Source organism: Ranitomeya imitator, chromosome 1 (genome assembly GCF_032444005.1).
Source record: "Ranitomeya imitator isolate aRanImi1 chromosome 1, aRanImi1.pri, whole genome shotgun sequence".
NCBI classification, from domain to species: Eukaryota; Metazoa; Chordata; class Amphibia; order Anura; family Dendrobatidae; genus Ranitomeya; species Ranitomeya imitator.
The window spans coordinates 528,406,510-528,428,171 of NC_091282.1; the positions used below are offsets into that span (position 1 = coordinate 528,406,510).

At 42.1% G+C, this 21,662-nt stretch overlaps 1 protein-coding gene across 2 annotated transcripts in view; it reads right to left on the bottom strand.

Moving 5' to 3' along the window:
• Positions 1–13,651, bottom strand: part of LOC138677191 (solute carrier family 46 member 2-like) — a 43,066-nt gene extending 29,415 nt beyond the window's left edge. Inside the window, exons 1-2 of one of the 2 annotated variants that reach the window (XM_069767136.1) lie at positions 13,561–13,651; positions 6,958–7,230 (exon numbers count right to left, since the gene is read on the bottom strand). The gene's annotated coding sequence lies outside the window, so the exon portion shown is untranslated. The remainder of the gene's footprint in view (positions 1–6,957; positions 7,231–13,560) is intronic. The other variant, XM_069767126.1, reaches the window with a different exon arrangement.
• Between the last annotated feature and the right edge of the window lie 8,011 nt (positions 13,652–21,662).

Below are 21,662 nucleotides of genomic sequence, written 5' to 3' on the forward strand. Positions count from 1 at the left end.
ATCATTCTGGTAGAGGTTGATCTTGGTGTCATCTGTCCAAAGAATGTTCTTCCAGAACTGTGTTGGCTTTTTTAGATGCTTTTTAGCAAAGTCCAGTCTAGCCTTTTTATTCTTGATGCTTATGAGTGGCTTGCACCGTGCAGTGAACCCTCTGTATTTACTTTCATGCAGTCTTCTCTTTATGGTAGATTTGGATATTGATACGCCGACCTCCTGGAGTGAGTTGTTCACTTGGTTGGCTGTTGTGAAGGGGTTTCTCTTCACCATGGAGATTATTCTGCGATCATCCACCACCGTTGCCTTCCGTGGGCGCCCAGGTCTTTTTGCATTGATGAGTTCACCAGTGCTTTCTTTCTTTCTCAGCATGTACCAAACTGTAGATTTTGCCACTCTTAATATTGAAACCAGGGATTCAAGCTTCAGGAGGCTAATTTGCATATTCCAGGTGCCTTCTGGGAGAAGCGAAGTCTCCCTAAGCTAGAAGATCGTTGGGTACAGCCGGGACCAGCTGCTTCGAAAGCATCACCAAACCAGGGATTCAAGCTTCAGGAGGCTAATTTGCATATTCCAGGTGCCTTCTGGGAGAAGCGAAGTCTCCCTAAGCTAGAAGATCGTTGGGTACAGCCGGGACCAGCTGCTTCGAAAGCATCACCAAACCAGGGATTCAAGCTTCAGGAGGCTAATTTGCATATTCCAGGTGCCTTCTGGGAGAAGCGAAGTCTCCCTAAGCTAGAAGATCGTTGGGTACAGCCGGGACCAGCTGCTTCGAAAGCATCACCAAACCAGAATTTTTGCCTGTAGGACATTATTGCAAGAGAGCTTGGCTGAGTAGATTACACAAGAAGGAAAACACACAGCAAGTCAGCAGGATCTAGGAGCAACATGGCAGATGTGACAACCTACATGGTGAGCTGCAGCATGTGCTACATGTTCACAGATCGACCAGAAGAAGAATCCAATTTCACCTGTCAGAAGTGTAGACTAGTGGCCCTTTTAGAAGAAAAGGTGCGGGGTCTGGAAGAAAGAATAGCAACTTTGAAACTCATCAAAGAGAATGAAGACTTTCTAGACAGAACAGAAGCATCTCTACTGGTCACAGAAGGTGCAAAAAGTGTCAGAGAACCTCCAAAAGCAGATGAGTGGAAGCATGTGACCAAAAGAAGCAAGAAGACCATGGAGAAATCACCAACCACACAACTGAAGAACCGATATCAAATCTTTGTAGAGGATGAAGATGGCACACCTAAGAATGAAGCAATACCAGCAAGCAAAAAAGAAAAGGGCACACAGCAACAAGTGACAGCAAAAAGTACAGCCAAGAAGCAACGAAGAGTGGTGGTGGTGGGAGACTCACTACTGAGAGGCACCGAAGCAGCCATCTGCAGACCGGACATAACTGCAAGAGAAGTATGCTGCCTTCCAGGTGCGATGATCAAGGATGTGACCGATAGGATACCAAAGCTCTTCAGCTCCAAGGACGTCCACCCATTTCTTCTGATACATGTTGGCACCAATGACACGGCAAGGAAGGACCTACCGACAATCTGCAAGGACTTTGAAGAGTTGGGGAAGAAAGTAAAGGAACTGGATGCACAGGTAGTTTTTTCTTCTATCCTTCCAGTAGACGGGCATGGCACCAGGAGATGGAACAGGATCCTTGATGCAAACAACTGGCTAAGACGATGGTGCAGACAACAAGGATTTGGATTCCTGGACCACGGTGTGAATTACTGGTATGATGGACTCCTCGCCAGAGACGGACTACACCTCAACAAACCTGGGAAACACACATTCGCCAGAAGACTCGCTACACTCATCAGGAGGGCGTTAAACTAGAAGAAGAGGGGACGGGAAGAAAAACATTAGACTCGAACAAAGACGACCCAGGAAAACATACTCAGAAGGGAGGTAAGAACATTTCTAAAACAATCCACAGTGAGGAGATTGGAACAAAACAAAATCCTCTAAACTGCATGCTCGCAAACGCCAGAAGCCTGACAAACAAGATGGAAGAACTAGAAGCAGAAATATCTACAGGTAACTTTGACATAGTGGGAATAACCGAGACATGGTTAGATGAAAGCTATGACTGGGCAGTTAACTTACAGGGTTACAGTCTGTTTAGAAAGGATCGTAAAAATCGGAGAGGAGGAGGGGTTTGTCTCTATGTAAAGTCTTGTCTAAAATCCACTTTAAGGGAGGATATTAGCGAAGGGAATGAGGATGTCGAGTCCATATGGGTTGAAATTCATGGAGGGAAAAATGGTAACAAAATTCTCATTGGGGTCTGTTACAAACCCCCAAATATAACAGAAAGCATGGAAAGTCTACTTCTAAAGCAGATAGATGAAGCTGCAACCCATAATGAGGTCCTGGTTATGGGGGACTTTAACTACCCGGATATTAACTGGGAAACAGAAACCTGTGAAACCCATAAAGGCAACAGGTTTCTGCTAATAACCAAGAAAAATTATCTTTCACAATTGGTGCAGAATCCAACCAGAGGAGCAGCACTTTTAGACCTAATACTATCTAATAGACCTGACAGAATAACAAATCTGCAGGTGGTTGGGCATTTAGGAAATAGCGACCACAATATTGTGCAGTTTCACCTGTCTTTCACTAGGGGGACTTGTCAGGGAGTCACAAAAACATTGAACTTTAGGAAGGCAAAGTTTGAACAGCTTAGAGATGCCCTTAATCTGGTAGACTGGGACAATATCCTCAGAAATGAGAATACAGATAATAAATGGGAAATGTTTAAGAACATCCTAAATAGGCAGTGTAAGCGGTTTATACCTTGTGGGAATAAAAGGACTAGAAATAGGAAAAACCCAATGTGGCTAAACAAAGAAGTAAGACAGGCAATTAACAGTAAAAAGAAAGCATTTGCACTACTAAAGCAGGATGGCACCATTGAAGCTCTAAAAAACTATAGGGAGAAAAATACTTTATCTAAAAAACTAATTAAAGCTGCCAAAAAGGAAACAGAGAAGCACATTGCTAAGGAGAGTAAAACTAATCCCAAACTGTTCTTCAACTATATCAATAGTAAAAGAATAAAAACTGAAAATGTAGGCCCCTTAAAAAATAGTGAGGAAAGAATGGTTGTAGATGACGAGGAAAAAGCTAACATATTAAACACCTTCTTCTCCACGGTATTCACGGTGGAAAATGAAATGCTAGGTGAAATCCCAAGAAACAATGAAAACCCTATATTAAGGGTCACCAATCTAACCCAAGAAGAGGTGCGAAACCGGCTAAATAAGATTAAAATAGATAAATCTCCGGGTCCGGATGGCATACACCCACGAGTACTAAGAGAACTAAGTAATGTAATAGATAAACCATTATTTCTTATTTTTAGTGACTCTATAGCGACAGGGTCTGTTCCGCAGGACTGGCGCATAGCAAATGTGGTGCCAATATTCAAAAAGGGCTCTAAAAGTGAACCTGGAAATTATAGGCCAGTAAGTCTAACCTCTATTGTTGGTAAAATATTTGAAGGGTTTCTGAGGGATGTTATTCTGGATTATCTCAATGAGAATAACTGTTTAACTCCATATCAGCATGGGTTTATGAGAAATCGCTCCTGTCAAACCAATCTAATCAGTTTTTATGAAGAGGTAAGCTATAGACTGGACCAAGGTGAGTCATTGGACGTGGTATATCTCGATTTTTCCAAAGCGTTTGATACCGTGCCGCACAAGAGGTTGGTACACAAAATGAGAATGCTTGGTCTGGGGGAAAATGTGTGTAAATGGGTTAGTAACTGGCTTAGTGATAGAAAGCAGAGGGTGGTTATAAATGGTATAGTCTCTAACTGGGTCGCTGTGACCAGTGGGGTACCGCAGGGGTCAGTATTGGGACCTGTTCTCTTCAACATATTCATTAATGATCTGGTAGAAGGTTTACACAGTAAAATATCGATATTTGCAGATGATACAAAACTATGTAAAGCAGTTAATACAAGAGAAGATAGTATTCTGCTACAGATGGATCTGGATAAGTTGGAAACTTGGGCTGAAAGGTGGCAGATGAGGTTTAACAATGATAAATGTAAGGTTATACACATGGGAAGAGGGAATCAATATCACCATTACACACTGAACGGGAAACCACTGGGTAAATCTGACAGGGAGAAGGACTTGGGGATCCTAGTTAATGATAAACTTACCTGGAGCAGCCAGTGCCAGGCAGCAGCTGCCAAGGCAAACAGGATCATGGGGTGCATTAAAAGAGGTCTGGATACACATGATGAGAGCATTATACTGCCTCTGTACAAATCCCTAGTTAGACCGCACATGGAGTACTGTGTCCAGTTTTGGGCACCGGTGCTCAGGAAGGATATAATGGAACTAGAGAGAGTACAAAGGAGGGCAACAAAATTAATAAAGGGGATGGGAGAACTACAATACCCAGATAGATTAGCGAAATTAGGATTATTTAGTCTAGAAAAAAGACGACTGAGGGGCGATCTAATAACCATGTATAAGTATATAAGGGGACAATACAAATATCTCGCTGAGGATCTGTTTATACCAAGGAAGGTGACGGGCACAAGGGGGCATTCTTTGCGTGTGGAGGAGAGAAGGTTTTTCCACCAACATAGAAGAGGATTCTTTACTGTTAGGGCAGTGAGAATCTGGAATTGCTTGCCTGAGGAGGTGGTGATGGCGAACTCAGTCGAGGGGTTCAAGAGAGGCCTGGATGTCTTCCTGGAGCAGAACAATATTGTATCATACAATTATTAGGTTCTGTAGAAGGACGTAGATCTGGGTATTTATTATGATGGAATATAGGCTGAACTGGATGGACAAATGTCTTTTTTCGGCCTTACTAACTATGTTACTATGTTACTATGTTACTATTGTAGCAATTTATCGGATGGGTTTTTTCTGTTTTCGCAGCGTAAGGATGGCTTGTTTCACCTGCATGGAGAGCTCCTTTGACCGCATGTTTACTTCACAGCAAAACCTTCCAAATGCAAGCACCACACCTCAAATCAACTCCAGGCCTTTTATCTGCTTAATTGAGAATGACATAACGAAGGGATTGCCCACACCTGTCCATGAAATAGCCTTGGAGTCAATTGTCCAATTACTTTTGGTCCCTTTAAAAACAGGGTGGCACATGTTAAGGAGCTGAAACTCCTAAACCCTTCATCGAATTTTAATGTGGATACCCTCAAATGAAAGCTGAAAGTCTGATCTTCAACTGCATCTGAATTGTTTTGTTTAAAATTCATTGTGGTAATGTCTATAACCAAAATTAGAAAAATGTTGTCTTTGTCCAAATATATATGGACCTAACTGTAAATGAGGTATCGCTGTAATCGTACTGACCTGAAGAATAAAACTGCTTTATCCATTTTACCACACGTGGAACGGTATAAACGCCCCCCCTAAAAGAAATTCAGGAATTGCTGGTTTTTGTTCATTCCGCCTCCCAAAAATCGGAATAAAAAGCGATCAAAAAATGTCATCTGCCCGAAAATGTTACCAATAAAAACGTCAACTCGTCCCGCAAAAAACAAGATCTCACATGACTCTGTGGGCCAAAATATGGATAAATTATAGCTCTCAAAATGTGGTGATGCAAAAACTATTTTTTGCAATAAAAAGCGTCTTTTAGTGTGTGACAGCTGCCAACCCTAAAAATCCGCCAAAAAAACGCTATAAAAGTAAATCAAACCCCCCTTCATCACCCCCTTAGTTAGGGAAAAATAATAAAATGTAAAAAAATGTATTTATTTCCATTTTCCCATTAGGGCTAGGGTTAGGGCTAGGGTTAGGGCTAGGGTTAGAGTTAGGGTTAGGGTTGGGGTTAGGGTTTCAGTTATAATTGGGGGTTTCCACTGTTTAGGCACATCAGGGGCTCTCCAAACGCGACATGGCGTCCGATCTCAATTCCAGCCAATTCTGCTTTGAAAAAGTAAAACAGTGCTACTTCCCTTCCGAGTTCTCCTGTGTGCCCAAACAGTGGTTCCCCCCAACATATGGGGTATCAGCGTTCTCAGGACAAGTTGGACAACAACTTTTGGGGTCCAATTTGTCCTGTTACCCTTGGGAAAATAAAAACATAGGGGATAAAATATCATTTTCGTGGAATAAAAAATATTTTTTATTTTCACGGCTCTGCGTTATAAACTGTAGTGAAACACTTGTTGGTTCAAAGCTCTCACAACACATCTAGATGAGTTCCCTGGGGGGTCTAGTTTCCAATATGGGGTCACTTGTGGGGGGTTTCTACTGTTTAGGTACATCAGGGGCTCTGCAAATGCAACATGATGCCTGCAGACCAATCCATCTAAGTCTGCATTTCAAATGGCGCTCCTTCCCTTCCGAGCTCTGCCGTGCACCCAAACAGTGGTTCCCCCCAACATATGGGGTATTAGCGTTCTCAGGACAAGTTGTACAACAACTTTTGGGGTCTAATTTGTCCTCTTACCCTTGGGAAAATAAAAACGTGGGGGCTAAAATATCATTTTCGTGGAAAAAAATTTTTTTTTATTTTCACGGCTCTGCATTATAAACTGTAGTGAAACACTTGTTGGTTCAAAACTCTCACAACACATCTAGATAAGTTCCTTGGGGGGTCTAGTTTCCAATATGGGGTCACTTGTGGTGGGTTTCTACTGTTTAGGTACATCAGGGGCTCTGCAAATGCAACATGACACCTGCAGTCCATTCCATCTAAGTCTGCATTTCAAACGGTGCTCCTTCCCTTCCGAGCTCTGCCATGCACTCAAACGGTGGTCCCCCCCCCACATGTGGGGTATCAGCGTACTCAGGGCAAATTGGACAATAACATTTGTGGTCCAATTTCTCCTGTTACCCTTGGGAAAAAAAAATTGCGGGCTAAACATCATTTTGTGGAAAGAAAAAATGATTTTTTAATTTTCACAATGCTACATTCTAAACTTTAGTGAAACAATTGGGGGTTAAAAGTGCTCACCACACATCTAGATAAGTTCCTTAGGGGGTCTTCTTTCCAAAATGGGGTCACTTGTGGGGGGTTTCCACTGTTAAGGCACGTCAGGGGCTCTCCAAATGCGACATGGCGTCTGATCTCAATTCCAGCCAATTTTGCATTGAAAAGTAAAATGGCACTCCTTCCCTTCCGAGCTCTGCCATGCGCTCAAACAGTGGTTTATCCCCATATATGAAGTATCGGCGTACTCAGGCCAAATTGCACAACAACTTTTGGGGTCCAATTTATCCTGTTACCCTTGGGAAAATAAAAAATTTGGGGCAAAAAGATCATTTTTTGTGAAAATTAATATACATTTTTTTTTACGGCTCTACATTATAAACTTCTGTGAAGCACTTGGAGGTTCAAAGTGCTCACCACACATCTAGATTAGTTCCTTAGGGGTTCTACTTACCAAAATGGTGTCACTTGTGGGGGTTTCCACTGTTTAGGCACATCAGGGGCTCTCCAATCGTGACATGGGCTCCGATCTCAATTCCAGCAAATCTTGCATTGAAAAGTCAAATGGCGCTCCTTCCCTTCCGAGCTCTGCCATGTGCCCAAACAGTGGTTTGCCCCCACATATGGGGTATCGGCGTACTCAGGACAAATTGTACAACGACTTTTGTGGTCCAATTTCTCCTGTTACCCTTGGTAAAATGAAACAAATTGGACCTGAATAAAAATTTTGTGAAAAAAAAGTTAAATGTTCAATTTTTTTAAACATTCAAAAAATTCCTGTGAAGCACCTGAAGGGTTAATAAACTTTTTGAATGTGGTTTTGAGTACCTTGAGGGGTGCAGTTTTTAGAATGGTGTCACTTTTGGGCATTTTCTGTCATATAGACCCCTCAAAGTCACTTCAAGTGTGAGGTGGTCCGTAAAAAAATGGTTTTGCAAATTTTGTTGCAAAAATGAGAAATCGCTGGTCAACTTTTAACCCTTATAACGTCCTAACAAAAAAAAATTATGTTTCCAAAATTGTGCTGATGTAAAGCAGACATGTGGGAAATGTTGTTTATTAACTATATTATGTGATATAACTCTCTAATTTAAGGGCATAAAAACTAAGAGTTTGAAAATTGCTAAATTTTCATAATTTCCGACAAATTTTTGTTTTTTTCACAAATAAATGCAAGTCATATCGAAGAAGTTTTACCACTATCATGAAGTACAATATGTCACGAGAAAACAGTGTCAGAATCAACAGGATCCGTTGAAGCGTTTCAGAGTTATGACCTCATAAAGTGACAGTGGTCAGAATTGTAAAAATTGGCCCTGTCACTTAGGTGAAAACAGGCTTTGGGGTGAAGGGGTTAATCCGCTGCTTGACATCTGTATAACAAATTCAGTTATTTACCGTTTAAGCATATATTGTGAAAATGTACACTCTGAGCACTCAACAATAAGACAGTGCACTGCGTGTACATGGAGTATATACTGTGATATATATATATATATATATATATATATATATATATATGTTGGGAAAAACCAGGTACCCGTGATTTATTGTAAATTTGGCGGGAGGCGGATGTAAGATCGTATTCCTGAGAGGACCACGTGTCACAGGCACAGTATAACCCCATGTAGGCCCATTACAGATAAGGGAGGGAGTGGTATAGTTGTGGGATAGTCTGATTCCTGCCTGTGAAGCTGGCACTTGGGGTCTCTCAGGCTGCATAACTTGTATTCTGTGAGTTGTGGCTGTTGTGGCCCATATTGTGTTGGGAGTGAAAATTCTGTCATTTTTTGCATAAGTTATAAAGAAAAGTTGGTTTAACATCATATTGTGCCCTGAGTAATTCATAGCAACGCCGTATTCTGTTCTCGAGCAGCGACCGGCATAGCGGTCGTTACACAGGAAACATGCACAGCCAGCAAATAACACAGAGCTTACAGCCCACAGTAAGCAGAGGACAAAAAGGTCACTGCACGGCCTGGGGTGGTGAGTATGTCAGTGTCCCAGTATGGTGGGGGATGTAAAGCAATACAGGGACACAAGCAGTGGTGTTACAGAGGTCCAGAGCATTTATTAACAAATTAGAATGTTTTTTAATTGAACCTAAAAAGTTTTCAGTTGGTAAATATTAAGAGATATTAAAGAGGTATCCCAGTTTCTGAACATACAGTAGTGCTTTAAAGTTTGGGATCCTTTCAAAACTTTCCATATTTCTGTATGTATTTGATCTAAAACTATATCAGACTTTCACACAAGTCCTTAGAGTAGAAAAAAATAACCACATCAAAGAAATGAATAAAAAAAATTAGACTTTGAATAATTTTCCTCAATAACAAATGAGAAGATCACATGTCTGTTAGTGTCAAAAGTATGTGAACCTCTAGGATTAGCAGAAGTTAGCACCAATTAGAGTTTGGTGTTTTAATCAGTGGGATGACAATCAGGCATGAGTGGGATACCTTTTATATGAAAAGAACAGTGATCTATCAAAGTATGATGTTTACTACACGTGTTTATGGAAGTGCATCATGCCAAGAACAAAGGAGATTTCTTTGGACCTCAGAAGAAGAGTATTTGATACTTAACAAGCTGGAAAAGGTTACAAAACTATATTTAAAAAGTTTGGACTCCACTAATCCACGGTCAGATAGAATGTGTACAAATGGAGGAACTCCTCCATTATTACCCTGCCTAGGTATAGTCAACCAACAAAGATCACTCCAGGAGTAAGGCGTAAAATAGTTTGGTTGTTCAGAAAAGAACTGAAGGTGACCTTTAAGCAACTAAAGGCCCCTGTCACATTAGGTTATGTTAATGTTCATGAGTCCACCATCGGGAGGACACTGAACAACATTGATGTACATGGCAGGATTGCAAGGAGAAAGGTACTCCTCTCCCAAAAGAATGTTGTCATGTCTACAGTGTGCTAAAAATCATATAGACACACCAAAACGTTAATGGAACAATGTTTTGTGGACGGAAGAGACCAAAATAGAGGTTTTTTTGTTGAAATGTTATGTTTTGGCGAAAAAAAACCCACTAAAGTACTGAAAAAAAATCATACATATTTGAAACATGGTAGTGGTAGTATCATGGATGGGGCCTATTTTGCCATTACAGCTTGCCATCATTGATGAAAAAATATGAATTCTGACAGAAAATTCTAAAGGAAACTGATAGCACATCTGTTGATGAGCTAAATCTCAAGAGAAATAGGGCCATTAACAATGACCCAAAGCACACAGGTCATTCTGCAAAAGAAGCCTTAAAGAAGATTAATGTTAAAGTTTTGGAAAGGCCAAGTAAAAGTCCTAACTGTAAACCGATAAATGTTCTGGAAGGACCTGAAACGAGCAGCTCTTGGGAAAAAACCCACCATCATAATGGAGTTGAAGCTGTTATGTAGAGAGAAATGGGCTAAAATTTTTCCAAGGCGATGTGCAGAAATAATCAGCAACTGTTGAAAGCCTGCAGATGCAGTTATTGATGCACATGGAAGTCACACCACATGCAAAAAAGAAAAAAATTAGTCCAATATTTTTGAATCATTTGCTTGATTTTGTTTTCTTTATGAAGTTTCAGATAGCGAAAATCTGATGTAGTTTTAGGCTAAATTTATCCAAGAACATGGAACATTCTGAAGGGTTCACAAAATTTCCAGCACCACTGTAAATGGGTTTTTATTGCATAATGGAAACTTTATAATTCTCTGATTTACTTTTTGTATCCACAATTTTCTTAAAATGTAAATGAGCTGTTAAGATCTACAGGCCAGAGTGAGGGTATGTGCACACGTCAGGATTTCTTGCAGAAATTTCCTGAAGAAAACCGGAAATTTTCTGCAAGAAATCCGCATTTTTTTTTTTTGCGTTTTTTTCCCCGTTTTTTTTTTTTGCGTTTTTTAGCATTTTGCAAGTGTAATTAGCTTGCAGAATGCTAAAGTTTTCCAAGCGATCTGTAGCATCGCTTGGAAGACTGACTGACAGGTTGGTCACACTTGTCAAACATAGTGTTTGACAAGTGTGACCAACTTTTTACTATAGATGCTGCCTATGCAGCATCAATAGTAAAAGATAGAATGTTTAAAAATAATAAAATAAAATAAAAAAAATTGTTATACTCACCCGCAGACAGCAGATCTCCTCAGTGGCGTTCGTTCCTTTAGATGGTGTGTGTGTGCAGGACCTTCGATGACATCGCGGTCACATGAGCGGTCACATTAGCGGTCGCGCGACCAATCACAGGACCGCGACGTCATCGCAGGTCCTTCACACAGACCATCTATAGGACCAGAAGCGGCAGCATGCACCGCTGAGAGGCGGGAAGACATCGAGGGTGAGTATATCACTATTTTTTATTTTAATTCTTTTTTTTGACCAATTATATGGTGCCCAGTCCATGGAGGAAAGTCTCCTTTCCTCCACCCTGGGTACCAACCGCACATAATCTGCTTACTTCCCGCATGGTGTGCATAGCCCCATGCGGAAAGTATGCAGATCAATGCATTCCTAGGTGTGTGGAATCCCCGCAATTCTGCATATTTAATGAACATGTTGCTTTTTTTCTGCGATGCGATTTTTTCGCGAAAAAAATGCAACATTTGCACAAAAAATGCGGAATGCCCTGCAAATAATAGGAGGCATATGTTAGCGTTTTTTTCGTGTTTTTGTCACGTTTTTATAGCGAAAAAACACGAAAAAAACGCGAAAAATCCTGAATGTGTGCACATGGCCTATGACCCACATGCACCTTTAAGACAGGTTAGAAGGGTTAATGCTAGTGACAGATTCTCTTTAACCCCCTTACGACCTATGATGTACCTATACGTCATAGGTCATCGCCTCCTTTCTGATGCAGGCTCCAACACTGTCAGCATCTTTTCAAGCACATGACAGGTGATTTGATCAGCTGTCATGTGCCCCTAACAGCAGCGAGTGGAATCGTGATTAACCCGCGGCTCTTAACATGTTAAATGTTGCTGTCAATCTCTGACAGCAACATTTAGCATGACCTCACGGGAAGCGCTTCACTAACCCCGCCCATTGGAGCCGCTGTCACATGATCCCGGGGTGCCGATGGATTGGCATGACAACCGGGGGTCTGCAGGAGACCCCCGTGCTTGTCATTCCTGATCTGCTATGAGTGCCGCCCCATGGCCAGAATTTATAGCAGATGATCATTTCTGCTATACATAGCAGGGCCGAGCACTGCTACGTATAGCACAAGTGATCAGATAATTGCAGCTTCAAGTTTTCTAAGGAGACTGTTGATGCACGTAAAAAGTGTAAAAAAAAAGTTTCACAAAATATTTAAAAAATATAAAAGTTCAAATCATCCCCTTTTTGACCCATTCAAATTACTGTAAATAAAAAATAAAAAATGCACATATTTGGTATTGCTGCATTCAGAATTGCCTGATCTATCAAAATATAAAAATAATTAATCCGATCAGCGTAACGAGAAAAAAAATAAAAATGCTAGAATTACTTTTTTTGGTCGCTGCAACATTGCAATGAAATGCAATAACAGGTGATCAATAAATTGTATCTACCCCAAATTGGTATAGATAAAAACATCAACTCGATGCGCAAAAAATAAGCCTTCACCAGCCCCAGATCACAAAAAATGGAGACGCTACAGGTCTCGGAAAATGGCGCCATTTTTTTTTAATAAACTTTGGATTTTGTTTTCATCAGTTAAATAAAAAGAACCTGTACATGTTTGGCATCTACGAACTCGTAATGACCTGGAGAATCATAATGGCTGGTCATGGCACTAGGAATTCTTTGCCATTTTCCAGTGCACTGTATGGTAAAACCAATGGTGTCTTTGAAAAGAGCAACTTATTTCTTCTTGCAAAAAACAAGCCCTCGCATCGCCATATTGATGGAAAAATAAAAAAGTTATGGCTCTGGGAAGAAGGGGAGCGAAAAACAAACATGGAAAAACGGAAAATCCCAAAGTGGTTAAGGTGTTAATAAATCTAGAATAAAGCAAAATTATTATTGTGTACTCTCAGGATGCTGGATGATTATGTATATATTGTCAAATAAAAAATAAAAAAAACACTTAAAGCCATAAAATATGTAAAAATATTTTAGGACAAAAATGTTTTACAATGAAGGTCTTGGAAGGTTGTACAAATACAGAACATAATTAAGGGGCATGTCTATATTAAAAATGTAATCAAGGTAGGGAATATAGTAAAATAAGTAAAAATGAAAACTTAAAATTTCACACAACGACATAATTGGTCGTAAAGTCTCCAAACGATATGAGAATAACAACTGGAAAGGACTGCGGTGCACATCAGTATGATCTCTACGTAGTCTTACACACAGTGCAATAACTGGCCAAGCATAGATGAATGAAGTTATTAATGCATGTATCTGGTATAAATAGCATAGTTAGGCGGCCGTGTCATGTAAATCTGCAAAGGTTGTAGGGAAAACCTTTCCTGCTTTATCCACAAGTTACAACTTGTCAGTGAAATATGCCATATTGTATCTATTATATCAGGAATGTATATTTATACATATATATATATATATATATATATATATATATATATATATATATATATATATATAGTACATTTCATTATGAGCAACGAATGAAAGTACTTACAATTGCAAATAGAGAAGAGAGCTGTTCTGTGCGGTTGAAAGAAGATTTTCTGATGTTTGGAACAGACGGGAACTTCCCTGTTTTTTCACTTTTCCACTTCTGGTTTAGTGACGAAAAAAAAAAAAGAGAAGAGCTATAGAAAATCCCTCCCCCTCTTGGTATGTGTGCATAAGGTAAAGCCAACCATATAAAGAGAAGAAACAAATTTAAGTGAATTTAATCACATAAATAATTTAGCTCTATCACTTTCAGGCAGATTGCAGCTGGGTTCACAAGTGGCAAAAATGGGTGCCAAACTTTTGTAATTCTGCTGCAAAATTCACGTGTGAGGCTTCATTCAGATGTCTGCTTTACCGTGTTATCACAGCATAGCCCTCAGTCAATTCAACTTTAGGGACATCTATCTGTCTACTTAAGACTATCACGGATTTGGATCATTTTAGCCTCTTAATCGTTTTCAGAGTGCCTCTCTTAATAAATAATAAAAATAAGTATTGGTTAAACAAATCTCAAACTCAACTGAAAAAAAAATTATTTGGAAAGATAGGAGACTAAGAGTTGAGAACAAAACAATACAGAAAAAGAATATTAATGGGGGACTGGGTGTCACGAATATATCAAGTTATTATTTGTCAAATCTAATAAAACAGAACCACAATTAGGTCATATTCAATGAAACTACACGCTGTATATTAATAGAAAAATCCTTAAAAAAATATTCCTTTAAAATGTTTCAATTTTGGTTCTTTTGATAGTATCAACTTACCTTCTCCGAATTCACCATCCATGAACGCTACTATCTATGCCTAAAAATTCTTATATACATATTTAAAATCATCTCTATTTAGTATCATGACCAACATTCCAATAGAAATCCTTGAAAGACAGTAGCTATCCCTTACAAAAGTCTGAGGGATTGGAAAGAGGCATAAAATTCATATCAAACCTCTTCCTAGACAAAAATAAAGAAATCACTTCATCTTGCAGGAAACTTATAAACTAAATGGTTGTGAATTAATATAGCTCCCAACTTTGAATGATAAGAAAGAGGAGACACGCTACCCGAGCTGCTGGAATTTTGCATTGTGTTTAGGCACTTATTCAGTGGCCCGTCAAGGCTTACATCCGAATCCCGGGACCATAGACTATAATGGTGCCGACAAGTGATAGGCAAGTGTGCGGGGCACTGCTCGATACTTGATCGGGTCTCCTGGGTGCTCGAGCACCATGTCCGAGTCCCAGCCTCACATATTAATTGCCTGTTAGACAGCCAATGAACATGCGGAGATTGCACATTGTCAGGAAGATGGGAATTATTTTTCCATTATGCTGTGGGACCAAGTCCTGCTTGCAGCCCCTCGCACTGCTGCCACCCCCTCTTCCTCCCTCTTTGTGAATTTCTACTCCCCCCCATCCCTTCAACCAAATGGTCATTTTGGAATGTAAGTTTTATGGCTCTGTCAGCTAACAGAGCTAAATGTGTTTTCCCCACCAAGAATCTCTTTGTTTCCGAAGCAGAATACTCAAAGTAAAAATAATAATAATAATCTTAATTTATATAGCGGCAACATATTCCACAGCGCTTTACAGTTTAAATAATACACAGTAATCCTAAAAACATGAAAATTACATTTCCAGGATCTGGGCAATTGGGGCTACGCATGGCAGGGTTTTGCGGCATTTAAGGCCATCTGAAACCTGGAAAAGGAATTTCTGCCCACCAGTAAATTACAGACATACCGTGTTGGACTCTCAAGAATGGCATTATTTTTCCCCCTGTAATTTTACCAATGTCGATGGCCTGTGAGCTTCCAGGCCAAAGATATGGAAAAAAAAGGAGTTTTTGACAACTTTCCAAAATAGGTGTACCTCGCGAAAAACAGCAAGGTGGGAGTACCTAAGTTTATGGCCGAACCATAAAACAGGAACGTCCATTTTGGCAATCAGAGCCGGAGAGACAGCAGCTAAAACCATGCTGGTGTGCTGAATTGTAACACCCCGGTTGTTACAGTGTTGTTGCCTTCCTTTCAGGGAGGGTGATATCATGCGTGGAGGCAAAGAGGATTCTCTTTACCAGGTAAGCACACTCATGCAATACATTCTGAATCCAGGCCAGAAGGGGGAGCTCAGGACTCAGATTCAGGGGAGCGTCCCCCAGCTTTAAGTGTTCTGACCTGGAGGAGGAGTTAGATGAGACACTGAACAGAAAAGGAAGTCTGAGAGAGCAGACAGTGGAGCTGGCAGCAAGGATTGAGCTGCAGCTCCAGGAAAGACAGAGAACCTGAAAGGTTGTTGCATGCAGTAGAACATTGAGGAAAGGAGCGCAGGAGTGGAACAGGGCTCAGAGGGGAACTGTGACCGGGCACCCTCAGAGCCAGAGCGCAGAAACCGGGTACCGGGAGCCCGAGGCTTTTTGTTGTGAATTCTGCTCTTGGGTTCCCTCCAGTGGTTGTTGGTGGGAATGCAGTTGTCTCTGACTCGCAGTCCTGGCCAGGTGTATCGGATAATTACAATTCTGATTGGGATATTTAGGTGTGCAGGATCCTTTAGCCCCTGCCAGTTGTCAATGTTTCTCTGGAAGTGTTGGATCTCTGCCTGGCCTCTCCTGCTTATCTGCCAGTTCAGCAAAGATAAGTGTCTGTTTCTTTTCCTGTGGCACACATGCAGTGTGCTTATTTTCAGTACTGTTCGTTTGTTTTTCTTTTGTCCAGATTAGACTGTGTCTGTGTTTTCTCAGTCTGGTTGGTTTCACTGGAGTTGCAGATTTACGCTCCTACATCTTTTAGTAGATGTAGGAAGTTTTTTGTATATTCTGCTGTGGATTTTTTGAAGGGTTTTAATACTGACCGCACAGAACTCTGTCCTATCCTGTCCTATCTAGCTAGAGTGGCCTCCTGTGCTAAATCCTGTTTTTTCTGCCTGTGTATGTTTTTTCCTCTCCGACTCACCGCCAATATTTGTGGGGGGCTGTCTATCCTTTGGGGATTTTCTCTTAGGCAAGACAGTATTCCGATTTCCATCTTTAGGGGTATTTAGTCCTCCGGCTGTGACGAGGTGTCTAGGTGTGTTAGGTACACTCCACGGCTACTTCTAGTTGCGGTGTTAAGTTCAGGTTTGCGGTCAGTATAGTGGCCACTTTCTCCAGTGAAAGTTCTCTTGCAGCTCCAAGGTCACCAGATCATAACAGCTTTTGTGGGACTCTAAGACACGAAGTAGAACCGGAGGGCACTAGACTACACGTTAACCGCCCACGCCAAGCCTGAGGTACAGCAGTACTCTATGAGTCCGGGTCATGGTAGAGACCCTTTAAAAAGGCTTAAACTGCCTACCATGCAGGCAACTGTCCCAGGACAGGGGAGAGAGGATACCTTTCCAGCAAGCTACAAGCAGCAGGGACCTCACCATCTTAGCGCAAGTAGGATCACTTAAGGACCTCACCTGGGAGAGGGATCACATTTGCCTCCACCACCTGTGCCTGGTACCCTGGACTGTGGTCTGCTAACGATAGTAAACCAGGTAAAGACTTTACAACTTGTCTCCTCCACTTATTCATCAGCATACACCAGCTTTGCCACACACTTTGGGAGCCCTGGGGACCCCGCTTCCCTTTGAGAAGCGTCACCATCTAGCTGCCATATCATCACCCCAGAGGACCCCTTTAAGCGGTGTCGGTGCCTACTGACTGAGAACCACAGGTGGCGTCACGGCAGACTTTATCACAATTCCATTTAAAGACCTTCCCCTTTAATTGGGCACCCAGGGCCACTGACCGGGTCCAGCCACCATGACATCCCCTTTAAGAGCGACCACACCCGGTACCGAGTACTTCACTGCCCTGGTAGGGCGTTCCAGAATCATTCCTTTGGGAACTCTCCTCCCCTTTATCGACACGTCATACCTGTGACTGAGATTTAGTAAGTTTCGTAATGTTATCCCTTTTATTTTATAACTGTTTGTACATATTTGTATTTTGTTTCTTTTGGAATATCTTTTGTATTTTTGTAAACACTGCCTATTTTTTCTGGAGTAAACTTATAAATTTGCTAGCTTTGTTCTTTTTGCTGTATGATTGAACTTGTGGCAGCATACCATTCTGGTGTTATTGGGGGATCCTGGCAGTGACTGACAGAGATTTATATGTGTATCCTCGGCCTGAGACTGGTGATAACTAAACCACCCTCACTGCAGAGTGCCCTGATAACCAGTACGTGACAGGGCAGCCTCTCCGGTGACTACTTGTCCTAGGTGCAGTTCGTTGACTGACCTGAGGGTAAGGAGGCGCCAGTGAGCTATTACTGTGTAAGCTCCGTCAAAGATTGGTGACTGCGGGGTGATATCCATATCCCCCGGCTGTCTTGTGGGAATGGGTTTTCGTGACACATGTCATGCACTGTCATGACATAGCCATGATTGCTACTATCATTACTGTGATTGGCCGGGCGCATCGTTTTATGGGGTCTTATAAAAGATCTGGTGACATGATACTCAGCATAGTGTGCTAAGGAAGTAATTCAGGGACAGTTGTTATAGGATTGAGAGCGTAGTTTAGAGTAGGGATATAGTCAGGGTTTAATAACATTACTTTAGGAGTACTACTCCGTTAAAGCAACAATCCGTGTCAGGTCTAAATGTATTGCTTTCTGTAGTAAAACTGCTGTTACCTGCATTCAGTGGAAGGAAAGTTTAGGATTAGAGGCATCTAGGCAAGGTTTAATATTGCTATTGCAGTACTAGTAGACCACTGCTGTATCTCCGTTAAAACAACAGTCCTTTTTCAGGACTAAATATACCTATTTTGAGGACTATAGGATGCACCAAACCATTCTGGGGTGCAAAATGGGGAAAAAACATGTTAATGTTAAAATGGAGGTTCATCTTGTAGTCCGAATGTAGCTTACCAGGGGGGCAGTGGCGATGTAGTGGGCCACAAAAGGTAGGGTCACTGCTGCAGGAAGCCTGCAGCAGGAATGGGGCAATCCTACGGGCCCTGTGCTTGGAGGAGGGGGTGCAAGGTTACGAAACCTTGGCTTCAAGAAAATGTTAGCAGTGAGGCAATAGCGGAGTCTTCGCTCTGTACATTGATTTCCCAGAGGTGAGCTTCAGGAAAATGGCTGCCAGAGGTGGCGCATGAGCAGATTCAGACCTTAGCTCATCAGTCAATCATAATCCCAATATGCTGATGGAGTTAAAGAGGAAGCCCCCACACTCTGTTAACATTTGGATGCTGTAGTCACTATTGACAGTAGCATTTAAGGGGTTAAACGGCCATGATAGGTGCCAACAATGATCATTGCTGGTGCAGCAATTTTTCAGCTATAGTGTACAGCTGCTGGATTTTTACCTGTCTGGGGATGCAATTCTCTTACATCTCAGGTCAGTAAAAAGACGTATTGGTGGTCATTAAGGGGTTAAAGAAAATACGGACAATAGAAGAATGGTCATTTTCAACCTGTACCATACCAATATCAGAAAGAGCCTGACCAGTACCAGCCTTACCACCTTCAGCATGCTCAGGCACATGTAAAAAAAAGCTAGATGGGTCCAACGCCTGAGTCAACAATCGGTATCTGCTAGTTACACCACTGCCTCTTCCCCTGTGCTACATGCTTACTAATTCCCTGTCTATAATGGAGGCACAGATGCTTCCTTCCCTGCACCTGCCGTTGCACATTCGCAAGCAGCATAACATCACCTGTGCCCTAACTAACGCAGTCACAGGCAAGGTCCACTTAACGACCGACTCATGGACAAGTGCTAGTGGCCAGGAACACTACATTTTCCATACGGGACAAGGTTGGACCTTGGGATAAAATACGTGCTACCAATGTGGAGGATTGCCATCCCTGGTTCCATTAGGATTTCCTACACCTCCTACACCAGGTCCTGCACCCCCTCCTCCTTCTCATGCTACATCTCCAAGTTGTCATCAATATCAGTCGCAAGGTGGAATCACTGCAACACTGCCTCATTGAAGCGGCAAAAGGCACTGATGAAGCCAATTTGTTTAGGTGACAATCAGCACACCTCTGCAGAGTTGTTGAAAGGTATAACAGACCAGACAGCTCTGTGGCTCTCGCCACTGAACCTAAAACCAGGCATGGTCATGTGTGATAATGGATGTAACCTGGTGGTGGTTCTGAAACTTGGCAAGCTCGCACATGTATCATGCCTGACCCATGTACTTAACTTAGTGGTACAGCAGTTTCTGAAAACCTACCTAGATTTGAATGAGCTACTTGCGAAGGTAAACCGAGTGTGCGCCCATTTCCGCAAGTTAGGTACAGCTACCACCGACTGATGTACAATTTGACCATGCGCTGGAACTCCACATTACATACAGTATGTTGGCAAGGCTTTGTGAGCAGCAGAGGGTAGTAGTTGAATACCAGCTACAACATCACTTTTGAAATTCCGGTCAGTCATGGATGTCTGACATCTCTAAGGTTCTCCAAAACTTCGAGGAATCAACAAGATGGTGAGTGGCGATGACACCATAATTAGCGTGCCCATTCTGCTTTTGTTTCTACTTAAACGCTCACTACTACAGAAAGTACCATTGAAAGCTGAAAGGGAAGATACCCGAATGGATAATCACTGTCACGTGGACTTGCGATCAGCGACATGAGAGCGTCACTCTTCAAACCTTTAGAAGGCCATTATGCATTGCTCTCTCCAAATCTTTAGAGAGTCATTATAATCCAGCAAAAAAAGAAGAAAGCAGATGCACTCTGTTATGGCTGGCAATCAGGCAACACAGCGTGCAGTAATCAGCGCACATACAGAGATCTGGCAATAACCCAAAACAATAGGACGAGCTCTGAGACGTGGAATCTCTGTAGACTGCAGTACCTGATCTATCCTCACACAACTGGAAGCAGCAGTGGATTGCGCCTATCAACTACCTATGCAACTCGGCACTGCCTGAGGAGCTGACTAGCCTGAAGATAGAAATACAAGCCTGACTTACCTCAGAGAAATACCCCAAAGGAATAGGCAGCCCCCACATATAATGACTGTTAGCAAGATGAAAAGACAAACGTAGGAATGAAATAGATTCAGCAAAGTGAGGCCCGATATTCTAGACAGAGCGAGGATAGCAAAGAGAACTATGCAGTCTACAAAAAACCCTAAAACGAAAACCACGCAAAGGGGCAAAAAGACCCACCGTGCCGAACTAACAGCACGGCGGTGCACCCCTTTGCTTCTCAGAGCTTCCAGCAAAAGATAATAACAAGCTGGACAGAAAAAACAGAAAACAAACTAGAAGCACTTATCTAGCAGAGCAGCAGGCCCAAGGAAAGATGCAGTAGCTCAGATCCAACACTGGAACATTGACAAGGAGCAAGGAAGACAGACTCAGGTGGAGCTAAATAGCAAGGCAGCCAACGAGCTCACCAAAACACCTGAGGGAGGAAGCCCAGAGACTGCAATACCACTTGTGACCACAGAAGTGAACTCAGCCACAGAATTCACAACAGTACCCCCCCCTTGAGGAGGGGTCACCGAACCCTCACCAGAACCCCCAGGCCGACCAGGATGAGCCACATGAAAGGCACGAACAAGATCTGGGGCATGGACATCAGAGGCAAAAACCCAGGAATTATCTTCCTGAGCATAACCCTTCCATTTGACCAGATACTGGAGTTTCCGTCTAGAGACACGAGAATCCAAAATCTTCTCCACAATATACTCCAATTCCCCCTCCACCAAAACAGGGGCAGGAGGCTCCACAGATGGAACCATAGGTGCCACGTATCTCCTCAACAACGACCTATGGAATACATTATGTATGGAAAAGGAGTCTGGGAGGGTCAGACGAAAAGACACCGGATTGAGAATCTCAGAAATCCTATACGGACCAATAAAACGAGGTTTAAATTTAGGAGAGGAAACCTTCATAGGTATATGACGAGAAGATAACCAAACCAGATCCCCAACATGAAGTCGGGGTCCCACACGGCGTCTGCGATTAGCGAAAAGCTGAGCCTTCTCCTGGGACAAGGTCAAATTGTCCACTACCTGAGTCCAGATCTGCTGCAACCTGTCCACCACATAATCCACACCAGGACAGTCCGAAGACTCAACCTGTCCTGAAGAGAAAC